This window comes from Podarcis erhardii, assembly GCF_964252035.2.
Source record: "Podarcis erhardii genome assembly, chromosome: 6".
Classification (NCBI taxonomy): Eukaryota; Metazoa; Chordata; class Lepidosauria; order Squamata; family Lacertidae; genus Podarcis; species Podarcis erhardii.
The window spans coordinates 30897487-30925442 of NC_138510.1; the positions used below are offsets into that span (position 1 = coordinate 30897487).

General features: G+C 42.9%; 1 long non-coding RNA gene across 1 annotated transcript; it reads right to left on the reverse strand.

Annotated features, from left to right (window-relative positions):
• Positions 1–956: 956 nt before the first annotated feature.
• Positions 957–27931, reverse strand: LOC309344448. Its single transcript, XR_014157742.1, has 3 exons — positions 27837–27931; positions 2900–2957; positions 957–1223 (listed from the first exon to the last, which is right to left on the reverse strand). It is a non-coding gene; the product is annotated as an uncharacterized lncRNA (long non-coding RNA).
• Positions 27932–27956: the final 25 nt, after the last annotated feature.

Below are 27956 nucleotides of genomic sequence, written 5' to 3' on the forward strand. Positions count from 1 at the left end.
ATCTGGATCTGTGCTCACATGGCACCACCATGGTGTAGTGGTTAGAGCACTGGACTAAGACCTGGGAGACCAGAGTTCTAATTCCCACTCAGCCATGAAGCTTCCTGGATCACCTTGAGCCAGTTGCTTTCTCTCAGCCTAACCTACCTCACAGGGTTGTTGTGAGGATAAAATGGGGAGAGGGAGAACCATGTATGCAACCCTCGAGCTCCTTGGAGAAAGAGTTGGAACATAAATTCCATAAATAAATAAGTAAAATAAAAAAAGGTAGCAGAGCAGGCTTTAAATAAATTGCTGTGCACACTGGTTGAATAGTAATAATGATGGTAATGATAATGTTTTAGAAAACTGAAAGGAAGAGCAATTCCAATATAAAGTTTCATTCAGATCGGGCACATACATTTGGAGACATGAATGATTGATTTCTCATTGTATTGCTACTGCAAACCTAAGTATCAAGGCACTACCACACTTAGAATTGTGATTACATGCAAAGAAAACCCTGTAGTCACTTGCTTAGAAATGAAGCTGGTTAATGATACTGAATTCTCACTTAGCAACTGTATAGCCTAGCAAGAAGCAATTAGAAGATGCTGAACATCAGGGCAGCGAAGCATAAATGACAACTTGCCATTGAGGCACACAGCTATCACCAGCTTTGAGTACCTGATCTTACTTGTTTCATTGCCTCTCCATGAATTACCCAAGGCCCCAGGAAACTGAAGAAGCAAAGTGGCCTTTCCATGGCAGTCAAGTTTCCTGGTCTAAATAAAGAAAATGTGGATACCTAACTAGGGGTTCAATAATCATTGCACAAGTTTTAAATTTCCAGAATTTTTTTGTGGATACTATTATTAGGAGAGAGATGAAAAACAGAGCTATATTAAGAAGCAAACAGTTAAGCCACATGAATGATGTCAATAGTTCTTCCAATAAAACAATAATATTTACTGGAGCAAAATATATTTTAGAAAGGCAACAGCTACAATACATAAAACTGGAAACCAGGCTTCTGGTAGTAGGAGAAGGCAGTACTTTGCCCTTTTGCTATGGTACTAGGAGTTGCCTCACCTCCTTCACTGCTAAAACAAGAATATTTCCTTATGCAGTCCATTTATTGGCTACTAATCAGCTGAAGCACCAAGTTGCTAGGAGCCATTGATGTCATCTTCTTGGGTGAGGAGATGTGCCTGCTCCCTTTGTACATCAAAATCTTGTGTTACCTGCATGGGTGGATGAAGAATTTGATTCAGTTCACATTTAAAAGTGAACCTAGCTAATTCACAGTCTATGAAACAATATGTTCGCAAGCCAAGTAATATGTGCAAAACTGTGTATGCATGAAAATGCATATATTCATGAAAATAACATACAACAATGTTATATTAGAGAGAGCTGCTTTGCAAAAACATGTATATTAGGCAAAATTGCATATAAATGTGCATTTTAGGAGAAATTCGCACTAAACTGTTGAACTGAACTAAAAGTTGGAAACATGAGAAAATGAGAGAAACTGAAATGCACATATTTGCCCATTTCTAGTTACCTGGGCTTGGTGCTTAGTGACACATATCCTATGGTTACTGTGAGTATAATGAGGTGGTGGCAGCAGCAAGAAGAGAACTTTTGCATTACTGTTCCCATCTGCACCTCCAACAGCACCACCACTGAGAGTTCCAAGAGCCACAAGTAGATAACACCATCTGCCCAATTAGACCTATGTCTTTTGCGTGGAAAAGAGCAGAAGAAGCTAAAATGATATCTTGACCTCAAAGTGCCAATATTGAAACAAACTTAAAGGCTGAGGGCCTTGAGCTGAAAAAGATTCCCAACCCTGACATAAAACTATTACAGCAAAAAAACTGGAGTAGCCAGACCCATATTTTAGAAGGTGGGACCTACATGGATCAGTCACTTAATAGGTATGTAAGAAGGTATGGGACGCAGGTGGCACTATGGGTTAAACCACAGAGCCTAGGACTTGCCGATCAGAAGGTCGGTGGTTCGAATCCCTGCGACAGGGTGAGCTCCCGTTGCTCGGTCCCTGCTCGGTCACGACTGGACCTAATGGTCAGGGGTCCCTTTACCGTTACTATGTAAGAAGGTATCATTTTCATTGCATGACATTCTGTTTCTGTTCCGCTGCAGTTCATCTGCCAATATTATTCATCCCACTGTCTGTTGCAGCAAATTATACAACTTGCATAGTTTATGTAAATTACATTGCCATTATGTTCTTCCACCCCATTCATTTCAATGCGAAGGAAATGCAATGCAAATGGGGGGAATTTTTACGTATTGCTCGTGGACTGAAAGCAGCAACAACAACAGTGAATACTGATCATATATGCTGGATTGATTTCTATTCTGGACGTGGGACAAATAAATGAACATCAGCAATTTCCACTCCCATCTCTGTTTTTGTCGAAATTCTTCGACATCCCTACTTAATGATAAAGTTTGTATTCAGCCATTGTATCACTGCTGCATCGATATTCATAAGCTGAATAATGTTAAATTGCTGTCTATCTTCAATACACTTTATGCAGGTACCTCTTGCATTCCAAGCTTTGTGTCTGCTGGAGATTAAACTCTGCTAAAGGCTGCCTAGCTGTAATTCTTCACTGACAGTTGTTTCATTAGTTGATGAGGACTAGCTTAAAATAAACTTTAATTAAACTGAGAACTGAAATAATATGTTTTAGACTACAGATTGTTCCCATATGGAGCACTTTTGTTCCCTGAGCTGTGCTTTCAGTCCAGTTACTATTTAATCTATATAGATGCATAACCGGATGGTGCTTGCTAACTAGAACAAAAAATTCATGAAGGATTTGGCAAGGTTCACATGAGACAGAGAAAACCATATTGCAGTAAACTGGCTACTGAAGAGGCTTACCTGGTAGCTGTCTTAATGGGACTCCAAATGCCAAGAAAGAAAACATTGAAGCAAAATGCTAAAAAAGAGAGAAGGCATCAAATGATATAATAAAGACAAGAGCAGACTTGTAAAAACCAGACAATCAAGACAAAGGGTGTAACATTATTATTATTTTCCAGGTCTTTCGTGTCCTCCAAAAGACTGATGGTGCAATCCTGTGTAATCCTAATCAGAAGGAAGCCCTGATGAGTTAAGCCCCATGAAGCAAGATGAGGAGACCACCTCAGGTGGCAGTATCCACTGGGGCAGCAGAACCCAGTGTCAATCTCTCTTTCCCACTTTGTTCCTGATGTAGATATTCCTTTGCCGCTTCTTCCCTGGTGGGGATGGGGTCCACCTCATGTGCCAAAATGTCTTGGGCAGCCCTTCCCTCTTCTAAGCATGTATAGCAGGGATGGGGAACCTGGTGCCCTCCAGATGATGTTGGACTCAAATTGCCATCATCCCTGACCTGGCTGGAGCTGATGGGAGTTAGAGTCCAGCAACATCTGATGGGATGTATGTATAGGACTGCGGCCTGAAATAAGAATATGTGAATGAATTAAGGGTTTCCAGCAGAGTTTAATAAACCTTTCAAACCTTAGTTGCTCCCACATCCTACAGATCTGTTCAACCATGTTATAAAAAAGCGAAACTAGTTATACCACTGTGGCTTAATCCAAGTTTGATTTTAAGAGCCAAAACCTTTCTGCAGTGTATTCAAGACCCTAAATGGACTTCGATACTTTTCTGAATGGATTTAGCAAGGAGAGAGTGTACCACTTATACAAACCAGCACATCTGACTCCATTCCCATTCACATATACTTAATGGGTTTGGGGGATAAAATTCAATTTAGAGCACCGGAGTATACTGTAGCCACTTTTTATTTACCAGACTGAAAACATACATTAAGAAGTTATCACTTATCTTGCAGGAGAAAAAATTGAGAGTGAAGGGCCCATTCCATGCTTTGCATGCAGCCGTACTTCCTCCGTTACTAAAATGCCTATTGATGTACCAGTCCAGGAAGAAATAAGATTTTCATTATGATATGCAAGCTGCAAAGATTGTAGTCTAATGCCCCCCTATTCCCAAGGAGGAACAAAATGGCTTGGGACCAGTATAAGCGAAGAAAGGCTTATATAGCATTGTGCAGACGTGTGCTCCGCACACAGCTGAATGGGGGAGAGGATTGGAAATGGGCTGCTAGCCTTGCCCCCAATCTCCATTCATTCAGTTCAATGTTCTTTCTAAACAGGGGCCTTCAGGGGTAGGAAACCTCTTTCTGCCAGAGGGATGCGTTGTCTTGTGGTCAATCTTTTGGGGGATGTATGCCAGTACTGGCTGGGTGGCGTTACGTAGCTTCCACTGCTTGCTTCCATTTTGTGTTCAGGATAGGTTTGGCTGAAGACAGGATTGGCTTTGGTGGATGACCATATGAAAGGATGACCTTCCTTCTTTCACCTTATATACAATCCTGTGGTTGCTTTCTGTATGCTTGACCATCTTGTCAGTGAGGTCATCATGAGGATCCAGAAAGTTCATTTCTCCTCAGGAAATGAGGTTGCAATAATGGTAGCATAATTGAGTACTGAATAAAAAGCACCAGTTGTGGGTTTTGACATCCTGAAACCTCTGCTTTAGACTCAGGATGCAGGCTTCTTCGACCAACTGGGAATCCCATAGAATTGCAAATACAAACTAGACAGAACAATGGCACTTCCAGGATGAGTCAGACAATCTCAAGCCGTAAACATTGTTCTCAAAAGGGAAATCCATTCAGGAAAATCACACACACACCGCAGCCAGCATTCCAGATGAGTCATTATTTATTGACTACCTGCTCAAATATACAGCGGGAATTTGCAGTCCCCTTTCACTCCCTCACTTTCACAAAATTCCTTTTCGTTCCCCCATTTTATCCAACCTCCTTTCATTTTCTTCATTTTTACCCCTTATCATTGGTCATTTTTTTTCAATACCCCAAAACGCACATTGGATCCTCCACAAAGCTACCAATGGAAAGTTGCTTTCATTGCCATGGAGGGGTTCTGAGCATTAGCACGCCAATAGGGTCTTGCTTCTCCCATAGCCATGGTCTGGGATCCCAGCAGAAATCAGGCATTGTGTCTCAGCTGTCCAGCCTGCTTCATTGCTTCTAGCTTCTAATTGACACACCTCAACTTAGGCTTTTTGTTCTTTTAACTACAGTGGATGCTCGGGTTGCGAACGCGATCCATGTGGGATGCACGTTCACAACCCACAGCGTTCACAACCTGCAGCATTCACAGCCTGCAGTGGCACATCTGCACATGCGTGGGTTGCGATTCAGCATTTCTGCGCATGTGCAAAGTGCGATTTAGCACGCATGCATGACCCCCGAAACCCAGAAGTAACCCGTTCTGGTACTTCCGGGTTTCGTCGGGTCCATAACCTGAAAAAATGCAACCTGAAGTGTCTGTAACCCGAGGTATGACTGTACCAGACAGTTGAGGGGGGACACACCATTTGTCTTCTATCAGACGACCACTTCCTTTGTTACCTTAACAACCCATACTTACAATGACATTACCAAGAAACTTGTCTGGCTACTCCAGCAGTTAGATCCTTGTTGGATGCAGGAATTAGAAAGGACACAGGCATATAGCCTACTCCTTACAAATTCACAATATAAATTCCCTTTGGGGTTTGGTATCAGAGAGGGAATGCAGATGTGTTTGCAAACCAGCAGGGGAAGGATGCTGTCGCTTCGTGAGATCTGCATAGCAGAAAGTCAAAATACGATGTAGAGCCTAACTCTCTCCATAGAAACATGAGTTGTTATGGGAGGGATGGATGAAGAGCTTTAATCTACAAGTAATATCACACCTACATAACTGACATTCCCCTCCATCAGTTAGCAGGAAAACCTTCCTAGTTTTTAAGCTTTCAGACAAGCTTTCCAAAAGGCTGGCTGAGTTGAGCGGCTTCTATTAAACCTGCATTAGTTAAAGACAAACAATTTAGAGCCATTTATCTATAGCCACAAAGCCTCCAATTTAAACCCCGGAAGTGAGGGGGAGGGGGATAGGGAAGTATGAATCTACAGCCTTAGATTTTCTGTGCACTGCTTAGATCAAAAGACATCAGGATGAGTGTTTTGTGCAATGATCAAAAGACTTAGCAGAAGCTGCACCTGTCAGCAAAACAAGTTCAGTTTTGTATAGACAAAACCCAGAGTGGAGCTGGCATAGCATGAGAGACAGAAGGCCTCTGAAGCAGCAAAGTGTAAGTGCAGAGAGTGTATTTAGAGCAAGGATGTGTAAATATAGGATTAAATGCTAATGCCAGATGATAAAGTTCTAATGTTCTTTCATTAGACCATTCCTAGCTAATAGTTCCTTGATCAGCACATCTCCTGGAAGATAAATAGGATGGTAAGGGACAAATACATAAACAGCGCACCATGTCGATTGTTAAAATGAAATTGATGGATGGCTCTTCTTCCGTGAGACTCCTTTGAATTACTGGATGTAGATAAAAAAAGACCCATCATGTTATACTCATACGCTGGCTCTAATGACTATTCATAGGTACCGGTTACCCACATACACAAGAGGTTCAGTCTTATGGCTCTAGCATTCGTTTCCTGTTCAGTGCAGATAACAGAGCACTGTACTGTATTAAGAACCATTTTAACTCTGCTCCAAGATGATGGCCGAAAGATGTTGCTTCAGCAGGGTTGACATGCTTTCCTCCCAGAAGCAGAGGGCTACCATTTGAGCCACCCAAACTGCTTTAACTGTGGAAACTGAAGAGAGCAAAAACGGAGCTTCTGGACACTGTAGCTAGGCAGCCTCCTTCTCTAATCAGCATGCTTTAAAGTAAATCTGATATGCCCAGTTATAGCCCTCTTCTAATGGACATAGCAACGAGTTACATACATGCAGCTGCATGCTAAAACACTGGACATTCAAGAAATGACTGCTGGTAGGTTGAGAGCTCAGAGGTAAAGTTTAGAAGCTAGCCCGGGTTCAAAAAGTCAAAGGAACTCTACGCTATTTCACTCAAAATGGCAGCCACATTGAGGTCAGTTCAGGTCCCCTCATTTAGCATCATGGTAGTCTCTGTCACCAGGAAGAAGAAGGCATCAGCCACTCAACCCTGGAATTGGGATGGAATTCTCCAGGTCATCACCATAGACCGCCCCGCCCCTCAGAGAAAATGCCCTGAACTTTGTGAAAGTTCAACCTACACAGGGGAACATCTTACTCATACTCCTTGCAATGCATTGCAGACAAAATGTTCACAGAAAAGAATATATAGTTTCTAACTGCTTTGTAAGCTGCTTCCCACTGCCTTCTCTGAATTCTTAGAAAATGGGTTTTGGTCACTGAATCATAATATTAATTTCAGAGAACATTATGGTTGCACGCCACCCCGATTCCAGGGGTTCCAGGTGCTCACCCAAGGTTCATGTTTTCTTTGGGGAATGAGGCACAGTGGAGACTGTGGTGTCTTTATGCACACTGCGCAGCTGTCCCGTTTTAAGTGGAACATCCTGGATTTACAGAAGCCACCCCGGCTTCTGATTCCATTCCCATACGTCTTGTTTTGGCTCCTGAACTCTGGCTGTTCCAGAGTAAAAGGCACACTTTTTTGGTCCCACACTCTGGTGCAAGACAGTTGCCTCCCACCAGATTGTGGGACCAAAAGACAGGACCAAAAGATGTCCTCTCACCTTGTGCCCATGTGCCACCCATTCCCCCTTCTCCTTCCAGAAGCTGTGCTGGCTTCCAGAAGTACGTCAGCTGAAAAGCTGAGTCTCTGCAGCCCTTGAAGCAGCAGTGGCCATAGCTGCCGCTGCAGAGGTGAAGGCAGCAACAGTGGACGAAAGTGTGTAAGGGCCTGGTCAGCTGTGTGGTGCAGGGGGAGGGGTAAGCCACAAGGGAGGGAGGGAGCCAAGAGTCGAGGGAGGGGTGGGGCCTGAGGGAACCAGGGTGGGGCCTCTGTTGAGGTCGTGTCCCTATTTGCCTCACTGGGATGTTGGTCTGCTTTATGATATATTGTTTATTTACACATATATACAGCCTGAGCCTATGATCAGTGGTGAGGCTGCATGTTTTGGCACCGGGGACGGAGAGCTGGCGGGAGCATGGCTGGCACGCGTCCCGCGGGTGTGGCACGCCACCTGTGGAGGCGTGCACATCGCGTGTCTTGGGGGCGGCCGCGCTGGTACCCCCCTCCCCAATGGTGCCGGGGGCAGTGCACTCCCCTTGCCCCCCCCCGTTCCTCCACCAGTGCCTATGATGGAGGGGTTCAGAACATTAGCACCTCAAGATGGCTTTGTTTCTCCCATAGGCATAGCCCTGGATCTAAACAGACATCAAACACCACGTTCTGCCTGCTGCTTTGAGTCTCTGTCACATAGCTTCTTCCTAACCTAAGTTTCTAACTCACATTGCTCCCAATTCTCTACTGTAAACCCTGGCTTTATCTGTTCAGGGAGGAGTCCCATCTCTGTTTCTTTGATCCATTGTTTTGTTAATGGTTCATCCCCCGATTTTTCACCTCATACAGAAATCTTAGACTAGCTTAACAAGCTTTTGACACTTGCTGATTCCACATGGGTCTGGTACCAGGTTTAACATTCTGAGCTTGATTAAATTCTAACAGTTACTGGTTCCAGGAATTTAGAAATGTCTAGCACCCACAGAACTCATAACATTACATTTGTCAATGCAATTTCTGCGCACGTACACACTGATGAGTTGTTTTGGAGGCAAAAAGATAAGGTTATTTGTAGGGTTGTACTTGGCATTCAGATGGTGTGTTGTAAGGAATATGTATGTATTGTAGGCTTCATTTCTGCGAGAGCATTCAAATTGGTTTGAGGGGGGACACTGAATAAAGTGTTAGCAATAAATCTGCAAGAAAACTGACATTAGAGCAGCACTTGCCCAAGGATAAATAGCACCCTGTTTGCGCTTACTCCTGGATACATTCCCTTGCATGAACAAGTCTGGGGTATTCTTAGGTCCAGTATTGGCTCAGAGGGAAAGGGGTCTTTGCCCCTCTTTTTTTATGGCAGGGAGATATATTTCCATCAGATTTTAAATGGAAATATGGAACATGCATCAACCAGGTTGCTCATTCACGTTGCAAATGCAGCTCTTCTGCTTTCTCTTACGTTTTGTCAATGATCAGATTTAAAATTAAGAAACAGTGTGAGAGAGCAGTGCAAGACAGTGATGTAAACCTTACGTATGAAACTAGCAATGTCTACTTACTGGCTGGAATATATGTATCTCGGTGACTTGTAAAGCTCACTTCAAGCATGAGATGAGCATGACATTTAAAGAGAGCCAAAGAAGAAATCAAGTCCTCCCTCTATGCTTCCTTCTAATACGCAGGCTGTCTCCAAAACTTCTCACTCCCAGCAGTAGCAATGTTGGAGTAAAGGAACAGAGGGAGCTCTCCCATTCCTCCCTTTAACTTGGCTCCCAGCTACTGTTATGAACCAAGCATCACAAGCACTGGGAAATGAAATTTTCCCAGCACAATTGACCTCTGCCGGTTGCAGTGGGGAAATTGTGTTTCCCAGTGCTCCTAACACCTGGCTTGCAGCCATAGCAGCAGGAGCAGCTTGCCTGGGGGGGGGGTAGAACCACGGTAATAGCTTCCCAGCAGTGGCCTTGCTATCACTTACCAGGAGGGGGAGAGGGAGGGGGAAAGCAGTAGTGCAGTCAGGGTTGCACAGTGTACCAGTGGAGCCAATCCAACATTCCTAGAGCACCAGTGTTGTCCCAACCTCAATGCTGTTCCCTTCACTGGCCCAGGAAATAGTAATGATGCTCCCGCCAGGGGGCTATGGCTGTGACTCTGCCCCACCACTTGAGCTGCTCCTGCATAGAAGCATGACAGGTGCCACAGGAGTCTCAGAGTAGCCCCCTTCCTTTCTCCTAGGAACCATCTATGTAAGTAGTTTGGAGTTAGAGAGCGGGTTTGGAGGCAGGCAGGGAGGGACAGAGAGGTAAATGGGCAAGAGAGAAGGAGGGTTGGTGGCTCAGAGGGTTGGTGGAAGAGAATCAGGTCCCATCTTGTTCCTGGTGGCATTGTTGTCAGAGATCTGAGGGTATCTGATTGAGCTTCAAATTGGACTTGAAGTAAACCAAGCTATTTTCTGAATGTTGTAGGAAATAGAATTCAGTTTTCCAGGTCCAGGTCTGGCCTGCCAAGGGAGTTCATACCATCACCTACTAAAACACTCCATCTATGAATACTCCATAAAGTAGATTTCCAAGAGTGGGTTGTTACTAGCGTCACATTTTCAGTAGTTTTGTTAATGTTGTAAACATTGCCACTGACAGGAGAAGCTTTGGTTTGTAATTTCAGACTGATAAATCCTGTATCTCAACATGGATGCTTTTTGTGGAGAGAGAAATCTCATTTAATTTCCTAACTTGTTCCATGCTTTAAAAAACACAGTGTGTTAACTTCTGAAATGACACACAAGACTAGTACTTCTGAACTGTTCCCATAACACTGAGCTAGTTGCATGTTATCTCAATCAAGTTATACACTCATCAAGCTGTTTTGAAAATGGCTACAGAATACTAAACAATACAGGCGAGCAGATCTTTGATAAGACTTTTTAAAAGAGCTTTTCCAGTGCTTAACAGAGCATACAAAATGGGCCAGCTATATAGCCCTAAGTATTAGGCTGTCATGGGGGGAAAAGTCATGGGTTATGGTTCATTGTGTAATGATTTCTGGACACCAGCAAATAAATTATCCATTTTAAATTAAAGAGAGTGCCTGACAGTTTTTTGAATATCATAAATGTATCTAAAAATCATAAGCAAACAAGGTTCTCTCCAATATCTTACTAATATGAAGAACTTTCTCGATGAATAAATATCTTAATTAAACACAGGTAATTAAACTAAAAGCCCTATCAAATGTAGCTTGTCACTCAGCATACAACATTTAATTCAATCTTTCTTTTCCATTCCCTGGTACCTTTTCCCCCAATAAACAAATTCATTCACAGAAGATCAAGTTTCACTAACCCAGAAAGCAGATGACAGTCAATCAGCTAATTGACACAGGAAAGGCTTTTATATAAATGTTGTCTAATTAAAGCTCATATAAAATTTAATGTTACACGGGCTTCTTGTGTTATACATTACTCTGTTACTAAACATTGCCCTGCGCCATTAAAGATTGTGGAAGCCATGGCAGAAAACCCAGAAAGACTGGCCATATATTTAGGCTTCACGGAAAGCAGCTGCTCTTGAACTATGAGCGGAATCATCAGCTATACTAATAACAAACTCAAGTGCTGAGTTACAATGACTGGGAAACAAGAGGGATGTTTGTAGTAGTAGAAGTAAAAACCTTAGGAATAAAATAAGGGTGGGGAACGAAGTATCCTGGCAGAAGGCATGGCAAGTTGGCTGGAACCCTGATCAGGAGTTCTCCACGATGCAATGCAGTATTTAGTTCCTGGTCCCACTTGTAGATTCCATGTACTGTATTTTTCCATCTATAAGACGCCCCCATGTATAAGACGCCCCCTATTTTTGTGGCAACAACCAATCGCCAGTCCACCCTCAGCACTATCCATGTATAAGACACCCCCTAATTTTTGATATTATTTTATAGGGGGGGAAACCTAGTCTTATACACAGGAAAATACAGTAATTGAACATTGTTTTCCTCTACACTTGGTTCATATTCATAAAACTGATCCAGATTAGGACTGTGCCATGTAGAAAGGGAAGATTTAAATGAAGTGTAGGGAACCTTTGGCCCTCCGAATGTTGCTGAACCACAACCTCCATCATCCCTGATCATTGGCTATGCTTCCCACTAAGTGAATCTTATAGAATCCTTTAAGAAGTACACAGAGAACACATAGCAAAATAGCTGCTCAGGAAGTAAAAACAGAACATTAATTCAGAAAGAATTAATCTAACTCCATCACTTGGTGGTCAAAGGGTTTGGTGATGCACCTTCTCAGAAAAAATGTCCCATGCAGAGCTTTTTCAGAAAGTTGTTTACAAAGGAGATATACATATTTTTCCCTTCAAGCATTCACTAAGTTTGCTCTTAAAATATTCTAATTTCTTGGTGACTATTTTATGTTGAATGTTGAAAGACCAGGTCTTTTAGAATATTGCAACAGAATCCTACTCATCTCTGAGATATTAGCCTTTCCCCAGCTAAAATCTGAAATAGCTGCTCTGCTCACCCTTCTTAGTTTTACAATTTAGAGAAAGTTTAAGAAACAGTTGACATGTAAGGGTTAAGCTCTCTTCAATGTCTTTGGGGTTATTTTTAAAGCTATTACTCCTGAGTTTATTAATAAAAATCAGGATTTAATACACCTGAGTTACATACATTATCTCTTCATTCCAGTGTATAAGACGCTGTCAGTAAACCTTCAAGAGCCAAGTGTTGTGTGCTTTTAGTCTTAGTTGGGTTTAGCTACCTGGTTTCTAAAACACTGAATTGTTTCACAAGTCAAGAGATGGATTTTTAAATCCTCCAAATCTTGCAGCAAATATACAGATCTTCGTCTAGAGTTACAAATCCGATCAGAAGGTTTGTAAAGCCCCACAAAAGATTTATCGGGGCAAGTTTTCATTTAACAACTCTGTTCTTTGCCTTGTTGGACATATACATAAGTGACTTAGGAGGATTCCAGAGTGCTGTCTCCTATTTGGGTTAGATTGATAAATCCTTCTCTTTACCTGTCACACCCACAAGTCAGAATCCTGATCTAGTTATCGGTTGTCTGTGTCTGCTAAGAAACTCAAAGCTAGGAAGGTGCTGTACACAAAGAGGAAGGAGAATGTTCACATCTGCAGTAGCATTCTGGCTGGGAGTGCAGTTTATTCCCATCCCACTCATCTCTGCCAGTGAAAGGCTTAGGAATATTCTGCAAGGGCTTTTTCTGCCTCTCAGAGATGATGTCGTGCATCTACAGCTGCTGCACAGCTACATATTTAGGCACCATGGTGGAATGGTAGGGCTGGCCCCAACCAGACAAAAGGCCTGCATTGTGGTTTCTCTACCTCCTTGCCCAGCTATGAGAACTGCCCTTCTCCAAAAAGTATCCGCTGCTTGCTCACTTCTGCAATCATTGGTGATGATGATGAATCCCACACTTTAGCTGAAAAGGCTTCCCAAGCAGCTTACAGATATTAATAAGGCATTCCCTGTGCTCAGGTTCTCAATAGAAAAGTCACAATGAAACAAAAGGAACTGGTAGGGTATATATAGGGAAGAAGCAAGCTCTGGCTGTATTGCTTAGTTACAGAGCTCTTGTAGTGAACACTAAGAATGGAACAATTTGGAGAGCAAGCTAAAGTTCCTGGTGTTTCAGCAAAGGTAATAGTGAGACCTTGCAGTTGAATCTCTCTCCCACCTCTCCCCATATGGACCACCCTGGACCCTGCAATCATCATCTGATGCCCTTCTTTGTGTGCCTCCTCCACAAGAGTTCCAGAGGGTGGCAACACGAGAAGGGGCCTTTTCTGCGGTGGCTCCCTGTTTGTGGAATGCTCTCCCTAGTGAGGCTCGCCTGGTGCCTCCATTACATATCTTCAGATGCCAGGCAAAAACATTTCACTTAAACCAGGTGATTAACATTCTATGGCTTTTTTAATGTGTTTGTGGGAGTGAGGAATTAATAATAATAATAATAATAATAATAATAATAATAATAATAATAATTTATTATTTATACCCCGCCCATCTGGCTGGGTTTCCCCAGCCACTCTGGGCGGCTTCCAACTGAATATTAAAAACAATACAGCATCAGACATTAAAAACTTCCCTAAATTCCCTAAGTTAATAATTTGTTTTTGTTTTATTATGTAGTCTCATTTTGTATTTTTCTTTTGTGAGCCACCCTCCTGAGGCGGAAGCCTCATGTAGCTAGTCTTTACTGTATTTTTTTGTTTTAGCGTATTTTTTGTCTTTGTTGGAAGCCACCCAGCATGGCTGGGGAAACCCAGCCAGATGGGCAGGGTACAAATAATAAATTATTATTATTATTATTATTATTATTATTATTATTATTATTATTTCAGCAAAGCTGATGGAGATGCTCTGCAACCTCCTCTCTCTCTCCTATAGCCTGGTAGAATGACTGCTATAGATGTCTCTTGAGGAAGGAGCCTGTACAGGTGGTCATTTAGCAGAACCAATAGAGAGGCCCTGCAAGCATATCTTAATCCACATTTCCTGGGTTGGAGATTGCACTGGCTTCAAACACCCACTGGGTCTTGATCAACTGCCCAACATTGCCCCATGTTCCACTGGAACACTCATGGAAGACAGGGCATGTTGACTCACCTCCTAGACTAATGTGAAGAATGGAACTTAAGTTAGTCACCAGGTTTTGAATTTCCTGGATTTGGGGCATAGTTCTGAGCTAAAAAATATATATCAAGAATTTAAAATGTGCATTTTGAAAGAAAATGTGTTTTAAAAATATGTAGTTGTGTGTGTGCTTAAATGTGAAGGGGGAGCGGAAATCGGAGATAAATGCAGATCATACAGTTATGCAGTTATACAAAACAATCCCTAGTTGGGGATGGGGTAGCCATTCAGTTTGGTTCACATTTCAATGCAAACCTGCCCAATTTGCACTTGTCTGAGATGATATGCAAACCAAATCACAGTTATCTTTAAAGTTCACCGTTCTCTGAATTTTGCAATGCAATTCTCCAGTAAATATAGGGCTGCCATACGTCCGGATTTTCCCAGACGATATAGGGATTTCATTTTTTTTTATATAAATATTTATTAAGGTTTTTAAATATAAATGCACACATAATAAACAATCTTACTTCTTTTACAACAATTTCAACACTTCTTTGGACTCCCTCACGTCTCCCGCTCCTATTTACATCGTTAAAATTTTTTTTCCAAACAAGTTATCAACTTGTTTACAATCTCATGTCCACTCATTCAAATATAATCTAGCACTTCTTCCAAAAAATTTTTATATTTTCTTTAGTCTCACTTATCATCAAATTTAAATCTAGTTTAGTGGTGGCCAATTTTTTATAATCTAGCATATAGGGATTTCAAAGGCAGAATTTATGTCCAGGGGGAATTTCTGAAAGGTAGCACTTTGTCCTGGATCTTAGACAAGTCAAAAAGCTCAACAACTTTCGGGGTGTCCTGGTTTTTACTTTTTGAAATATGGCAAGCCTAGATTATGTACAAAAATGTGTATATTGTAGGGGGGTTGTTATGAAAATTAATATGTTGGTGAAAATGCATTCTATTTGGGGAAAGTGCTTGCAAAAATGTGTGTTAAATGAAATTGCATGCAAAAATGGGTATATTCAGGGAAATGTGTACTAAAATAATGACAGATTTTTATTGGGGCTTTTTAAAAAATTCCAAACTGAAGAAAAAATATGGTGAAGTGAATATTGGAAAAATGAGAAACTGAATAGCATATTCACTTATCATTAGAGCATCAGATCAGGCCAACGGCCCATCAAGTCCAGCATTTTTTTTCTCATGTTGGCTAACTAAATGCTCACAGGAAGCCCAAAAGCAGGACTTGAGTGCAGCAGCAGCAGCTGTCCCCGTGTCTACCAGTTAAGTGTGTTTATGATTTAGAACAAACATATCAAGAGTGAAAAGAGGGGTGGGGAGTTTTTGAAAAAGAGTAGCAAAACAGGTTATTCAGCAGCTAGCAAGATGGAAAAGTTGACGGCCTGACAGCCCAAGAGAGGGCACAGTATTAGCAGATTTTAAGGAGAGATTTAAAAGAGAGTTTCAGAATAACGTGTCTGCTTTTAGGCTTCCGAATAAAACTAGGGCAGTGATGAGGAAATGTGAAGAAGAGTGCATTTGGTAGAGTGCATTTTCATTGCATCAGTCTCTAGCCACTAACCTGGAAAATATAATCACTGCACCAACCGTCCCCCTTACAGCAGGGCTTCTCAAATTTTCTCACTGCAGGCTTATACAAGTCAAAATTAAAAACTGTTTGTGCTTTTACTCACGTAACCAAGGCAGAATAAATATATAAGGTTTCCACCAAAGGTTTTGTTCTTGCTTTCAGAAATAAATGCACTGTGGGAGACGAGAGGAGAAAGACCCTGCAAAGCCTTACCGGATTTTAAGAAAGTGTTTGGACATTGTGCCCTATAGACAAAGAGCAGGCAGGTTAAACGTGGTCTTAAGCCAAGATTGAAACTCCCAAACAAGAATGTGCTCGACCTAAAGCAGATATGCAGTAGGATCTACTGAATCAACAGAGCCAAAAGAAAGCGTGCCCCCCCCCCCCGCAGGTCTATTTGCAGCAAAGGAAGAGCAAATTGGGGCGGGGGCGCGAGGGTCACAGCTAGGGAGGGGAGAGTTAACTCTTTCATGCCTACCCATGATCCCTTCAAAATTGGCCCTCCCCAAATGCAAAGGGACATGGGTGGCGCTGTGGGTTAAGCCACAGAGCCTAGGACTTGCCGATCAGAAGGTCGGCAGTTCGAATCCCCGTGATGGGGTGAGCTCCCGTTGCTCGGTCCCTGCTCCTGCCAACCTAGCAGTTTGAAAGCACGTCAAAGTGCAAGTAGATAAATAGGGACCGCTCCAGCGGGAAGGTAAACGGCGTTTCCGTGTGCTGCTCTGGTTCGCCAGAAGCGGCTTGGTCATGCTGGCCACTGGCTCCCTCGGCCAGTAAAGCGAGATGAGCGCCGCAACCCCAGAGTCGGTCACAACTGGACCTAATGGTCAGGGGTCCTTTTAAATGCAATTAACCCTTGAAATAAGACTAATTGCAACACAGGGAGTGTATTTGGGGCAGATGCCATAGGTGGGGAAGGAAGGGTTAACTCTCCCCTCACCAGCTGTGATTGAGAGCTAGCACAGGAGAGGCATTTCCCACCTTGCCCCCTTCTGCCCTGTCCGGCTGTAGATGCAGCCATAGCTGTGACACTTTCAAAAGCCCCACTGCTACCAGCCAAGGCTGAGGTTTTTGGAATGCAGAGACTCTGGCTACATCCATTGCCATTGCTCCATGAATATGGTGCTGTGTCGAAACGGATCAAAGTTGTTATCACAGGGTCATTTATTTATCTTTAATGTTGAGTCGTTGTAGCAATAAAGTTAGTTTAATATGATATGGGGTTTGGGGGGGTATTTTTAATTACCGAAGGGAAAACATTAATTAAAAAAAAACTTATTAAAGTACCCCAAAACAGATGCAGCTTTAAACTTTGGCTTCAAAAAGAAGGAAAATAAATAGCTTTCTTCTGCATTTCTATGTGCCTGTAAATCAGCAATGCTCTCACCATCTCATACTGCTTCTGTTTGGCCATTCTCCCTGTCTCTGTTTTCATGTTTTCATTTTTCTATGGCTGTATAGAACATATTTCTCATTTAAGTAGTTGCTTTTGAGAGTTGTTGCCATAACAACCATTTCATTTCACGATATGCACACTATCTCTGAAATACAGAATTTCTCCTTAAAGGAGCATGTGCCATACACATCAAAAGGGAATATGCACTCATTATTCTTACATTATTTTGCAGGAAAATAGATATATATTTTTTTAGTAAATACATTTTCTAACTTGATTTTTTTGTTCACTGGAACCATGGCTGGTTGTTAGGGGGGAGGGAAGTTTAGCTTGCCTATCATGCGGTATCTTATTGTTTCCAAAAATATTAAGAATCCTTATTGCATTCCCTCCTCTTCTTAAAAAAGATATTTGAGTTAACTGTGCCACAGTTAATGCATTTTAAATCTATCCCAGTAGATAGTAGATTTTGTTTGCATGTTTTTGCTCACTGTTTAAGAAGCCTTTTATTCCAGTCCTGAATATATTTATGTTGAAATCTCACCAGTTTTGATGGAACACAGCTTCCAAATAAGTTAGAGTTTCAAGATTCAAACCCTGAGGTAACCCATTTACCTTTTAAGGCTGCAATCCTATGGGCACATTTGCTTGTGGGAGGATAACTCCCTTTTAAGACAGTTTGGTGAAACTTACTTACAAGTAAACACACATATTAGGTAGAGAAGAATATTTTGGCAGTTGGAAGGTTGCCATATGTCCTCTTTTTCATGGGTATGTAAAATGAAAGTCGTCATAGCGATCCATAGTTAAAAGTAAAAAGGTAAAGGTACCCCTGCCCGTACGGGCCAGTCTTGACAGACTCTAGGGTTGTGCGCTCATCTCACTCAAGAGGCCGGGAGCCAGCACTGTCCGCAGACACTTCCGGGTCACGTGGCTAGCGTGACAAGCTGCATCTGGCAAGCCAGCGCAGCACACGGAACGCCGTTTACCTTCCTGCTGGTAAGCGGTCCCTATTTATCTACTTGCACCCGGGGGTGCTTTTGAACAGCTAGGTTGGCAGGCGCTGGGACTGAACGACGGGAGTGCACCCCGTCGCGGGGATTCGAACCGCCGACCATGCGATCAGCAAGTCCTAGGCGCTGAGGTTTTACCCACAGCGCCACCCGCGTCCCATATAGTTAAAAGTAGAAGTTGGCAAATGTGTCCTCTTTTTTGCTCTTCAGAATATGGCAACCCTAGCAGTTGTGTAGTTTTCCTATCATGGCATTTAGCAACAGAAGAAACTACACTTGCTGGAATTTTCCTTTTATGTATTCTTCTATTTTTCTCAGCGTTTTGTACCTGGGATAAGCAAACAAACACAAAACAAAATTATTTCATGGGGAAGGGCTATAACTCAGGGGTTGAGCATTGGGTTTTGCGTGCAGAATTTGCCAGGTTTAATCCCTGGTCTCTCCAGGAAAGGCTGAGAGAGTTCCCTGCCTGAAACATAGGAGAGCCTCTTCTAGTCAATGTAGACAATACTGAGCTAAGACAGCTTCCTGCATTCCTAGGTTCATGCCCAGAGTAATTTTTAATGCTTTTCTTTGAAAATTGTGGTGTTACTATAGGAATGGATATGTAGTACATTTCCAACTAAACCTGTGTTCACATGTTGAACCATGTAGATTTCCAAACTTGGGTTTCCAGCTGTTTTTGGACTACAGTTCCCATCATTCCTGACCACTGGTCCTGCTAGCTAGGGATGATGGAAGTTGTAGTCCCAAAATAGCTGGAGGGCCAAGTTTGGCCATCACTGCTCTAGAACAACCTTCCCCAACCCAGTGCCCTCCTCACACACCATGAACAAGGTGTGTTCTGCCTCTCCAGAATATATTTTTTTTAAAAAAAAGTTTATCTTAGAAGTGAAATTGAGTAGGCCAGAAATAATTTTTCTCTTTAGTCAATGCCACCACTGAGAATGGCAGTGTTTGTGAACTTCTGGAGGAGGAACATGGTGGCCTGAACATCTTTTGTCAGCAGGCTGCTGATGGAGATAATTATGTGTTGATTTATGATAGCCATCCATAAATCTTAGCTATCAAATTCATTCTGGGGGAAAAGAGTGAACAGGGGATTCAACTATGATGCTCTGAAAAAGCCGCTTTCTGCATCAAGGGACCGAGAAGCTGTCAGCACCTGGGAACTCTGATGGGGTTAAGTGACTTGTGAGTGGAGGAATCAACATCTTGCCCCAAAGCCATTATGTTTTAGGCAGTTGAACTCTCTTCATGTTGCCAGATTCCACTACTGATGAAGGAGGTGTGATAGGTGGCACCTTGCAGGTCTTCTGGGAGGCAATTCCATGTGCATGGAGTAGCGAGGCAGAAAGGGTGGAATATTTTGAGGGAGCAACAGGCCTTATGATGGCTGAAGGTAGTGGAGTGAGAGAAGCAAAGGTCATGGGCAGGGACGTATCTGGATATAAGTGTATTCAGATAAGGGAGGCAAAACAGTGTAGGGCTTTGAAGATATATTTAATTGCTTTTCTTCTCTTGCCCTCTAGCCAACGTGGAAGTTACACAGAATGTGACAGGTCTCCTTCAGCATCCTGTGTGACAATACAGGGGATCCTGAGGCACCCTTCTGGGACAGCTTGCTGTAGTCTGTCCTGGCAGCAGTGTGCAGATTGAAGCAGGGGCCGTGTGTGACATTACTTGGAACACAACTCTGGGATGGCTTCCATCATCAGCTGCTGCATACAATGTGCAATTTGAGTGATGCACCTCAGCACACTCTAACGCACTGCAGGAGGTACGCAGATGTATCTCTGGGGCTACATGCTGCAACAGCCATCATTTCTCCTCTGGGGGAAAAAATGAAAATTGAAAAAACCCAGCAAGGATTGTGATGCTGGCGGTGTGACCTCTTTCAGATTTTGGGTTGCAAATCACCAGCTGAAGAATCATCTGCATATTTGGTTATCTATACACAGCCTGAAAAAGCACTGGAGTTATCTCAGGATCTGGACTGGATTATCCTAAAATAAATTTGCTCAGGCTTTCAGACTCTTAATTAATTTAGAAATGAATCCCTATTTTGCAAGTTGAAGTAACAGAAGAGTTTTCCAGAGTAACTTTTATGTTTTTCATTTTGTAGCTTCACATAGTGTTGTGTTGTTTTGTTTTTTAAAAAAGTCATGTATGCTCTATAGAGCATCACACTTATTTTTGAAAATGTCTTATTTATGAACTTACCCCCGTTACTTTGTTTTTTTGTGTTGTTTTTTTTTTTTACCTTTTCTTTGCAACTCAAGATCTGTGCGAAACAAGCAAAAGATTCTGCAGTACTTATACTGAAAGAGGTCATACATTATTCAAGTGTATTTGCATGTATTTGGGCTTCCACCCCACACCAATCCACTTTCTATGAGCCAGGAACAAATAGATAACACAATTCAGTATTGGTCAAATTGATGGGGGTGGTGGGAGGGAGAAAAGATAGATGGGAAAACGCAGCATGCCACAGAAATATTAACTGGTACATTGCATTGTATTATATATGTTGGTGCAGTTTAATAGCTTGGGTTTACCATCTTAAAAAAGAAGTTAAATTACCTATACCAGGCCTACAATAGTCTGCACACTTAGTTGGCATTAAGGATCAGAAAATCTGCCCACCATTTCTGCTTCTTTCCATTTCTTATTTTTCTGGTTTTAACTTTGGTTCTCTACATTTCTACATCAGCTTTATAATTTTTTTTAAGTCCTCATAAAAATCATTGTTTAAGTCATCATTAAAACATGAAGACTTTTGTCCAATATGCACATTTTTGCAAAGCATTTCCCCCTAAATTAATGCAATTTTTTTCTGAGTTGTTTTCACCACTATATGTGTTTACATGCATGCTTGACCCTAGTAAAGTAATTCTTGTGCACTTTACTTGGTTGGAGAAGTATGAATTTTGAAGGATGGTGGTGTTTTGGTTTGTGTGTTGTTTTGGGGGAGTGCGAACTAGGTAGATTCAACTTTGCATGTGAATTGAATCCCATTTCTTTCCCATCCCTACTTGGGAGTAAGCACCACTGACTACGTTCTGAGACTAACTTCTGAATAGGGATGGGTGGCACATGGATTTAAATGGCTTAGCTGTCATCACACCAATGCTAGTGAATACCTGTCCTCAGTGGCAGAGCTTCATGCTCTGGCACCGGGGGGGCAGAGAGCAGGCGGGGGCAGGGCTGGTGCACGTCCCGGGGGCAGTGTGCACTGCCCGCAGGGGTGGGGCATGCGTCCTGGGGGCGGGGGGCACCGCCTGTGGGGACGGGGCACCCAGTGCGGGGGGCAGCCGTGAAGGCACACTGCTGGGTTCCCGCTGCCAGGGGCGGTGCGCTCCCTCCGCACTCCTCTTCCTCCGCCAGTGTCTGTCCTAACCCTAGTTGCTCATGCAGATGGAAGATATGAGATACTAGGGGCAGGCCATGAAAGTGGACTTGGAACACAAACTATGTAGTCCAGCACTAGGATATTTGATCAGTAACCTAACAAAGGACAGTAATATACTAAACGGATGGGCTGTAGCTTAATGGCAGAACACCTGTGTTGCATGCAGAAGATCCAAAGTTCAATCCTTGCCATCTCCAGCTGGTGTAAAGCAACTTCCTACATTCCTAAATCTAACACTTGTTAAGTCTGTGCATACCCTATTGCAGATATCAATATTATGCAGTTTGAAGCAAATGGATGCATAAAACCAACTCCTTTAGAAATGAAGCATTGTCCAGACCCATTAGATTGTTCAAAACTTTACTTGCAGAACTTTCTTCAAAGCAGAAGAGAAACATCAAATGATACATCCAAATAGCTCCATAAGACATATGCCAGTCCAAGGTAGCGCATCAGCATCCTACAAAATATGAAATAATTCCAACAGACCTAGAAGCAGAGGTCTGTGTCTCCCTAAAACCTGCATCCTGCTGGAGAGTCATTTACATCTTTACGCTCACAGTGTCTGAGAACAAAGAACTCCAGCCACCACCCTTCCAAGACGGCAAATTCAATACCTCTCATGTGATCTAAGGTTAAAACACCACATCAGAGCTACCTGAGAGCAATAACAGTTAATTATCAACCCATCAAGGCAGCCCAGAGAGCCCTTTTTGCTCTCAGTTTAGCTTGGTATACTTCAATGGAATCTTCCATGTAAGATCTTTTCAGCAATACACAGGCATTCCCATTTCAGTGTCAATTAAACAATTATACTTAAAAAACCCAACAGCAATAAGCCATAAATATACTGCTGGACTCTTGGGAGCACTGCCAGATCAGACCAAATGTTCATCTAGACCAGCATCCTTTTCCCACAGTGTGTGAGGTAAAAGGTAAAGGTAAAGGACACTAGACAGCATCCTAAAAAGCAGAGACATCACCTTGCTAACAAAGATCCATATAGTTAAAGCCATGGTTTTCCCAGTAGTGATGTATGGAAGTAAGAGCTGGACCATCAAGAAGGCTGATCGCTGAAGAATTGATGCTTTTGAATTATGGTGCTGGAGAAGACTCTTGAGAGTCCCATGGACTGCAAGAAGATCAAACCTATCCATTCTTAAGGAAATCAGCCCTGAGTGCTCACTGGAAGGACAGATCGTGAAGCTGAGGCTCCAATACTTTGGCCACCTCATGAGAAGAGAAGACTCCCTGGAAAAGACCCTGATGTTGGGAAAGATGGAGGGCACAAGGAGAAGGGGACGACAGAGGACAAGGTGGTTGGACAGTGTTCTCAAAGCTACCAGCATGAGTTTGACCAAACTGCAGGAGGCAGTGGAAGACAGGAGTGCCTGGCGTGCTCTGGTCCATGGGGTCACGAAGAGTTGGACATGACTAAACGACTAAACAACAACAAAGGACACTTGAATGGTTAAATCCAGTCAAAGGTGACTTTGGGGTGTGGCTCTCATCTCGCTTCAGGTCAAGGGAGCCAGCGTTTCTCCACAGACAGCTTTCTGGGTCATGTGGCCAGCATGACTAAACCACTTCTGGCACAATGGGACACCATGACGAGTGCCAGAGCGCACAGAAACTCCGTCTCCCATGGTGCCTAACCACAAGTCAGCTAGGAAACCTGCAAACAGGGCTTGAAGGCATTAGGCCCTTTTGACTTCCCCGCCCTGCCAGGTACTGGTGTTTCACCCCTAATATGGGGGCTCTATTTAATTGGAATGGCTAACAGCCATTGAAAGGCCCTCTATTACCTTGACTAATCCCTAAGCAAACGACTCCTGCCACATCTTGTAGTAGTCAATTACAGAAATTTATTCTGCGTTGTGCAAATAGGTTTTATCGTTCTTTGCCCTGAACCTACTACCACCCTCACTGTATGACACTCACATCTTATTTTACAAGAGAGGAGTGTGGGATGATTTCTCCTATTTCTGCCTACTCTAAGCAGAGGTAAAGAAGCCAGAGAACTGAAGAGAAAACTGTAGTTGATCATAAAGTCTATGGGGGGGCAGGGAGCTCAGAGACAGAGGTATATAACCTCAGTATTCCATTTGCAAAAAGGCCTGACTGGTGACAGCCTTTAAGAGTTCTCGGTATGTCAAGGAAGCTGTGGTCCTCCTGATGCTAACAGACTCCACTTTCCATCAGCTCCAGTCAGCATGGCCAATGGCCAATGGTTAGGGGTGCTGGGAGCTATGATCCACACCATCTGGGTGGGACCACAGGTTCCCGTCCCTAATCTACAATGACTATTTGGAGGAAGAAGAGGCAAGCTTGGGAAATAGTGTACCAGTGTTGGAGGACATAGTTGGTATGTAGGTTCAATCACGGACATCTTCAGTTAAAAGGATCGGGTTTCAGGTGATGCGAAAGGCTTCTGGAAAGCTAAATACTAGCCATGTGGTGTCAAAAAGCTTTGACTTGGGCATGAGAGATTCAAGTTCAAATTCCTAGGTCAGCCATAGAGAGTCAGACCACAGACAAAATCGTTCAGCTTAACCTACCTTTCAGGAGTGTTGTGAAGCTGCACCAACACACCTGAGCAAACCTGGAAACCATCCAGCTGTTTCTATCTTCACCTTAAGATTAAATTCTGAGGCAATTCTTAGAAGTAAGTTGAGCTTTTCTAAATTGCTTTCAAAGAAACCATCATATTATGAACTGTGGGTTAAACCAGTGTTTCTCAACCTTGGGCCTCCAGCTGTTTTTGGACTACAACTCCCATCATCCCTAGCTAGCAAGACCAGTGGTCAGGGATGATGGGAATTGTAGTTCAAAAACAGCTGGAGGCCCAAGGTTGGGAAACACTGGGTTAAACCACAGAGCCTAGGACTTGCCAATCAGAAGGTCGCGATTTGAATCCCCGTGACGGGGTGAGCTCCCGTTGCTTGGTCCCTGCTCCTGCCAACCTAGCAGTTCGAAAACACATCAAAGTGCAAGTAGATAAATAGGTACCACTCTGGCGGGAAGGTAAACGGCATTTCTGTGCGCTGCTCTGGTTCGCCAGAAGCGGCTTAGTCACGCTAGCCACATGACCCTGAAGCTGTACGCTGGCTCCCTCAGCCGATAAAGCGAGATGAGCATCGCAACCCCAGAGTCGGCCACGACTGGACCTAATGGTCAGGGATCCCTTTACCTTTTTAAACTGATGCTCAATCCAAGTAAGATGGAGATAGTGTTGGTAGGTGGTTCATCTGACTGTGGGTGGGTGTTCAACCTGTTATGGATGGGGTTGCATACGTTCCCTCTGAAGGATCAGACTGAAAGTCTTCAGGTGTCGACAGATGCAGCACAGTCACAGGAGCCCCAGTTAGTAACCTAACAAAGAATGCAGCACCTTCCAACAAACACTTGGGGCTGGTGCACCAGTTGCAGCCAGTCCAGAGCGGAGAAAGTTTAGCCACAGTTATTCATGCCCTGGTGATCTCTAGCTTGGACTATTCTCAGAAATTTCCATTTGTAACCTAGCAGCTGTGTTTTATACTAAACTGGACCGCCTACAACTCTCTCCAATAACAAATATTTATTTTTTATTTAAACAATCTGGCAAATACAAAAAAGAATGAACAACTAGCAGTGTTCTTCTGTTTCCTCAAACTTACAGACTGTTCAGCCGTCTATTCCAGGACAAGAAACAGAAGCTCAATTCCAACCAGAATATATGCCCTTAAATGATCTGGGTGCAGGTGTGATCGACTTTATGCCATTACAGGTGGTGAATGGCAAGAAGGCATTCTCAGTTATGGTGCCTCACATTTAGGTTGCCAGTAGAAAAGGACTTTGGGACAGAGTTCTAGGGATCCTAGAGCAAAGTAGGCTTACTACATTTTGAAGTAAGTGAAGTAAATGAACTGTACCCATTACCATGTGAAGAAGCACACTTTGGGCCAGTCACTGCCTATTAGCCAAACCTACCTCATAGGGCTGTTGTGGGGATTAAATTAGATGGGGAAGAACCATGTGTGTGACCTTGAGCTGCTTGGATGAAAAGGTGGGGCAGAAATGAAATCTACCTATCAATCAGATACTTCAGGTGCCCCTGCTTTGACTCATGCCACCTCATAGAGAGTCTGCTTTACCGTGGACAAGCTCGGAATCTCTCCCAGGCACCCCACTTCAGTTTCAGATTCTTCCCCATCCAATGTGCACCTAACAGCTGTTTTCTGCGTTGTTTTTCCCCACCGCTGCTGAGAACAGACAGCAATACGAGCCCTGCTCAGAGTGAATTCCAAACATAATGAACTAGGAGAGCTAATAAAAACAACAAGAAGGGACAAACAGATAGTGAAATGGCAACCGGCAGATATAAATGAGATGAGATTTTAATATAGATAGGCTGGACAAAGACAGACCTGGGGAGCCTGCATCCTGATCAGAGAAGATCACCGAGGGTGCTTCCAGACAAGAGCTTAATATTGCAAACAGGTCATTGGCAACAATTTTTTTAATGTCAGGTTTTCCGTGGGAAGGGTAAATCCAGATTAAATGGGGGAGGGGATTGAGGCTGGCATTTTGATGCCAAGGTTGTCGTGTGGATGCCACAAAAAACCTGCATGGCTCCAAAGCACTTTTCCCATAATAAACACACACCTGGAAGCATTACTAGTCACACAGGAGAAGACAATTCTATCAAGGAATTCACTGTTTGTTACAGAAGGGGAAAAGGAGAGTAGCAGTTTCCAGAACAACGGTTTGTTTGTTTTTGCAGAAGCAACAATCTTCCCCCATGATGTCTTTGGGTGTATCTTGAAACCATGTGGCTGTTGAGCAGAAAGCATAAACGAGCCACTATGCAGGGCATTTTCCTCCTTCAAATACGCAATTGATTTTCTGATCTATGCATTGTGCAATTGTTCATTCATTTACTTCAGAAAGGAAAAGCAGGTAAGTGGCCCAATCCATTTGTTTCAGGCCCAGCAGCACCAAAAAGCTGCCACTGGACCTTACTGTTCTTCCCAAGCTGTAACACCACTTCCTGTAGCTGGTATTGCCACCATGCCCTCCAGTGGAATCTTAATAGGACTGAGGATGTGGGTGGGAGAGATAAATTTGGAGGCAGAGCAGGGCCAGCGAGGCCTCTGAGTCTGAAGTTCCCTACCCCTGCTATAGGCAGGCAGTGGAAACTTCCCACTGCCCAATTCAGGCCCAGAGCCATCTGATATGCAGTATCCTAGGCCACCAAGACACAGTTGCCCCACAATAAAGATATAAGGAACTGTATGATTAGTAATAAGTGGGCAATCACAATGGGTTATCTTAGAGCATCTTATTTATATACTTATTTTTTTAAAAAAAAATCGTCCACACACATGACTGGCAATTGCTCCACAATTAGCAGCTTCCCCAGGTCACAAATTGGGCAGGAGAAAAGTATTTCTGTGGAGCTGATTTTGTGAGGTATCGAAGTATCCATAATGTATGTGTGGCCTGCAGCTAAGTTTCCATCCACGGTGAAGGATTTACTTTGGCATCAATTTCTTGTTGAAAATAAAACTGTACTAAGGGCAGGATGTTGCTTTTAACTAGCCTGAGATGACTAATTATTAAACTCATTTTCTAAAGGTTAGCATATACAGAAAAGCAATTATATGGAGATTAAAACAAGTTCAGAAACTTGATTCATTCTGAAAGTATGGTAAACCTAAGTCTTGTACTATTTCTGAGTTTTAATGACCTCAGGAACATTTTATTTAACTTAGATGTCAAATGCAATTTCGAAATGAGAGATGAAATATATTTCATGGGTTTTCTTTCTTTTTCTTTTTTTACATAGTACAGAGCACAAATTTCACAGGCTGGGTTTTTTTCTGAATTTCTGCAGCTTGGCACGGATGCCATACATGAAGTTTAACCCATTAGATTTGGCACTCTCAGAAGTATGAAACTGGAACTTGGAAGCTAGATAACACAGGATTTTCTTGCTTTTGACTATACCTCAGTTAAAATAAATCAAAGCTTAAGCCCCATCAGGTTAACCTAGTAAAGAGGTATGTCCACATTTATAATCTTAGCTGGGTTGGTAAGTTAACATTCCACAGATTGAGTCTTCCCCCGCACCCAACAATAGATTTCCAATCACTTTACAAAATACTGATCAATATGTAATAAACACATTCACTCACAGTTTCAGTCGCAAGACAAAGGAAGACAAACCATGCTTTAATGTTGTATCTCTTTGCAGGGTTGGGGAAGGTTGTATGTAATGCCTCAAGCATGTCTGATTGTGTGTTCGGTTACTATGG